Source organism: Aplysia californica, unplaced genomic scaffold, assembly GCF_000002075.1.
Source record: "Aplysia californica isolate F4 #8 unplaced genomic scaffold, AplCal3.0 scaffold00055, whole genome shotgun sequence".
Lineage (NCBI taxonomy): Eukaryota > Metazoa > Mollusca > Gastropoda > Aplysiida > Aplysiidae > Aplysia > Aplysia californica.
The window spans coordinates 1,657,420-1,662,620 of NW_004797325.1; positions in this window are offsets into that span (position 1 = coordinate 1,657,420).

Consider the following 5,201-nt stretch of genomic DNA (forward strand, 5'->3'; position numbering starts at 1 on the left):
GGGGACATCTTAAATAGGGTAAGCGGTGAGGAAGGTGTTTAATGTTCCGTAATATTTATGTGGTCCTACAGGTGACACATTACTTGCATAATTGTTGGCTTTATGACGTCACACCTCGTAGAAACTCAGTGGGAACGGGAAGTCAAACTTGTTTGTTTAATTATTATAGAAAAATCACACACAAAAGAAGGTTTTGTGAAATATGTAGAGGCTTTTGTTCAACCCTTTAAAAAAAAGTAATTTTCTCAAATTATATTTGCCTCTTGCTGCTTCAATAGTTTGTGAAGTATTTGTGTGTTCCAGCCAGGGTTTTAAGTCTGGAAATAGGGTATGTGACAGTTTGATGTTATTTTTTTAACCGACTGTAAAATGCTTTAACATGCTCACATGCTGTAATGGCGAGTTACTTTTGCTGTTACAGGTTAAAAATGTGAGTTGGATTCTCGTGTGGGGGAATTGTTATGATATCGAGTATCTATGTCCCTCCACTGGGATGGTTTATCTCCCCTAGCCCAGGTCGGCCCTGACTTGTGGGGTTAAAGCACACTCTGCCTCCCACTAAATGACCTTAATTGTGTTGACGGGGGTGTAAAACAAGTGTTTGATTAGGGAGCATGACTAACCATAATTGTGTCGATGTGCTTCTCTTTTCTCAAAGAAACGAAGAAGCGAACAAAAGATGAGGGAGTAGAATTTGTTGAAACTGGCAAATACCACTGACTACAGTAATTGCAGTGGCACATTCATTTGGCATCTTTTTTTCCTTTTGATGCTGTTTGTTGTTTTCTTCGATGCCAGTCACACATCGGTGAATTTGAAAAAAGTCGTGCGTCGATGAAAGCCGCATGGGTTGTTTCTCATTCGATGAAAGTTGCATGGGTTGTATTATTTGATGACAGTGGCATGTCGATGAAAATGACATGTAACAAGCTCATACACATGTGCTGTGAAGCACTTTAAAACTTGTATGATCAAATTTTTAAAGTTTATATCAACAAACTGGCATGTTTTTTAAAAAGATAATTAGTAAACAAAGAAACCAAAAAAAAAAGGAAACCTGTTTTTGTAACATAAACATTTTTATTCCATTAAATTAATTCATACTTGTATGTCAATGTCATTTTTAGAGAACTGTAGTAGTCTCTGCAATGAAGAGGCCGGAGGATTTTCTTGTGTCAAGTCATTATTTATTGATGGCGTTCCTGTTTTTTTTTTTTTTTTCAATTTCCTTTTTCTTCTCTCTTCTTCTCTCGAATGGAGAAGTTCCCACCTCATTTCATGTACATCATTTTTGTTGTTGTTGTTCTAATAAATTTTTAAGTTGAAGCAAAATATGTTGTGTTTCTTTGACTTTTTTGGGGTTTCTTTTGTGTGGGTTTTTCTGAGTTGTTAATTTATTTAGTTATTTTTTGTTGTTGATAGATATACAATGGAGGACTCTCGTGGCCTAGAGGTTAAGGTGTTCACCTCTCATTCAAAGGTCCGGGGTTCGAATCCGGGTAGCTAACAAAAAATTTTCTTCTCTAAAATTGTCTCCTTTCAATTTCTTTCCTGGTCTGTAGCAATGTTCTGTCGTCTGCTTTCGTCTCCACTTTCTACCCCCACCCCCTCACCTCCTTTGGCCCCTCCTCTGGGCTCCTAACTCTCTCTGTAGTTTTTCTACTGCAACTCCCTGGCTCCTTATTGCTGTCTATCAGCAACACCCCTGATCTTCTGGTAGGAAAGATCTACACCTTGCCTTCTCGGACAAGGGCGAAAAATCTCGGAGGGCCCGTGTGCAAGTTGCGCTCGTTAAAGACCCCTTGGTGGTCTAAAATCGATTAGAGTAGGCTTTGGCCGCCACCCGAGCTAAATTCAAAATTTCCTACCAACTGAAAAAGTTTAAATGTCTCCTGCGCGATCATATGACCCAATACAGTTGCGAGCACCGTAAAACACTTGCAAAAAAAAAAAAAAAAAAAAAAAAAAAATCTGCAGTACATGGCAAGCTTATATAGATCTATAGTAATAGTACTTAATTCTAGTGCTACCATGTACTAACTTTGTACTTTCCATGTGCTCTAGTGTGCTTAGCTCCTTCTTGCCCATCAAACATGTATCTGGGCTCTAGTGGTCTAGAGGTAACGGTGTTCACTTTTCATTCAGTTTGTCCCGGTTTCGAAACCTGACAGTGGCGGAAAATTTTCTTTTCTAAAATGTTCTCCTTTCACTTCCTTTCCTGCTCTCTAAACATTTTCTGTAGTCTGTCTTCGTCTTCACTTTTTGCCCCCCCCCCCCCCTCCTTTCTCCTCTGGGCTCCGGATTCTTTCTGCAGCCTTTCTACTGGCTACTCCTTGGCTCCTTATTCCTACTGCTGTCTTTCAACCACACGCCTGATCTTAGATAGGGTAGGTAAGATCTAACACCTAGCCTTCTCGGATAAAGGCGGAGGTCATGCGTGCCAGTTGCGCACGTGAAAGATCTTTTAGGGGTCCGGAATCGATAAAAGGGTAGGCTTCGGCCGCCACCTGGGCAAAATTCAAATTTAATTCCTACCAAACTGGAAATGTTACGTTTAATGTGTCCCACGCGCTCGTGTGACCTTATGCAGTTGCGAGCGCCTTAAAACACTTACCCCCCCCCCCCCACCCCCCCAAAAAAACAACAGCCAAGCAAAATTAAACAAAACAACAACAAAAAACAACAAACGAACAGACAACCAACCAAACAAAAAACAAAAACCTCAACTAAAAAACACCAAAACAAACATATTAAATCGTCATGTTCTCTCCTTTTTGTGTTTGTTTCTCTTCTGTAACGCCTCTGATCTTCGGCACTCATGTGACCTTGTGGTGCAAATGTGGTAAAACTCTTACTACAATTAAAACAATTCAAGAAAACTAAAGTTAGTTAGTACAAAAGATGGCCTAGCGGTTAGGCTCTCGGGCTTGCAACCGTAATGTCGTTGGCTCACATCCCGTCAGGGAGCCGATGTCGTGTCCTTGTCCGTGGGGAAAGGCACTTTGCTCGCATTTTCCTCACTTCGCCCTATAGTAGGAGTGGTTGGCGGGTGCTTTGGTGTAGTTTGTTCCTTCTTTTCGGTTAAACATACATTGTCCTTTTCTCTTTTCTTTCCTTTTCTTTTTGGTGTTTGTTACTGTCTTGTAATTCTCGGCACGTATAAGATCGATCTAATAATTGTGTTGAAAGTGCCATAAATTCTTATCAAAGCAAAGTAGGTCTATCCCCCCCAAAAAAACCCCAAAACAAACAACAACAACAAAAAACAAACAAAAAAACAACCGACCAACAACAAACAAAGAAACCAACAACACACAAAAATAACAAAAACGAAAACAAAACAAAGACAAGAAAAAACAAAACAACAAAACAAACTAAACAACCCCCCCCCCCCGATAAAACAACTACAAAAAACAGCCCTCCCCCAACATCCCGCCCCTCCCCCCAAAATACAGCAACAACAACAACAACAACAACAACAACAACAACAACAACAACAACAACAACAACAACAACAAACAACAAACAGCCTGTACATCTTTCTCTGGTCATGCCCAAGCTTTGATAGGTGGTTATTATGGAGCTCCAACAGCTGGGTCCTACTTGAAGTACTTGTCTCCTTCCTGCGGTTGTTTCTGTCTGTCTTTTCACTGCACAAAACTATCCCCGTCGGATCATGCGATTGTGCAACATTTACTTCATTTTGGATTCCCCGCGTTATTTTAACGTTCTTTAATAAAAATTTTTCACTAAAGTTAAAATTAAAGCGTCTCGAGATATGAATAAAGGGAAGTAATCAGAGTAATAAGTCTCATTTAAAAGACAAGCTGGCTATTTCCCTTGTTATGGATTTTTGTTCCTTCAGCAAGTTCAATTTCAATTTTTCAATCCATCAAAAGTTCTCTTCATGTCTGCTGATGTTTCATGTTTGACAGGGGTCCCTGGTTTTAGTGATGTGCCAGCATCCGAGGTTCAGATGTCTTTTTTTTTCAGTTTGTAAAAATTATTTTTCTTTCGTCTAGATCTAGATCTACAGCTGAAAGTTGAAAGTTACAGAGATTATATTGTTTTGGTTGTATTTTTTTATGACTGATGTGTATCTTTCCAAATACACAAAAAAACTACTGATACTGACATGTTCTGTTTTCCATTCTTCTGTATAAATATCTAAAACATGAAAATTCTTTTTGAAAAAGCGCAAAACATGTCGTAAATGGCGTTACGGTAACTTGATTACTTTTTGCATAATTTTTCATTTGTCTTGCCTAATTTGGCCATCTAAATTTGCATAATTTTGCGAGGACAGACAAAACGGCCGTTATTGTCTCGATGCGCTTATTGCTACTAAAACAAACAAACACAGCTGGAATTGGCATGGTCAAGTCAAAAGATAATTCGATGAAATTATATGTTAGAAATGACAAAAACGTTAGGTCGGATCATAGCTTGGCTACTACTACAGTATAGGGTGCGAATGGCCATGGATCGAATCTTTATTGTTCAGACATCTCAAAAATCAAGTGTCACAAGTCTGATTTAGCCTTGTATGGGTCAAAAGTCTGTAAACTAAGAAAGTAACAGTTGGAAAGCGATCGAGGAGAACACAATTACAGTCGAAACTGTCTCTGTCTAATACGAGCATCCATTGCAAAGGAAAATTAATGTGACCGGCTTAGTAGGTGGCCGTCTTAGTACATGTACTTACACAGTGTCATTGTATAAAAAAATACACAAGGGAGGTAATGGGAAATGGCTGTTTGTGAGGCGATTGTCTTGTACAGGTAGCTGTTAGAGCAGGTTCGACTGTAGGGGAGAGCGGGTAGGCCTCGGACACGGAGAGACTTCGGACTCGTCAATTCTTGCTTAACTATTGATAGTTCACCTTTTGTCACTGAATCACATAATGTGCCAAATGAGGTTTAGCTTGCTGTGTTTTTCCCGCCTCACTGCTCAAAGCCTTGCATCTGCTGTGAAGGTAATTGTATTTTTGAAAAGGGTGTATCTAAGCTTTCACACCTCAGTTTGTAAGGTGTACACGTCACAATAGACACAATAGTGCCCCGATCCTTCCACCAAACACGTTCTTTAGTGTTTGTTTCGTGCCAAATCCATGAAATTAAACCAAGCTTTCATGATATCTGTCTCATGGACATGTTTCCTACACTAACCCCAAGTAGGAAGACTTCGCACAGGGGAATGGG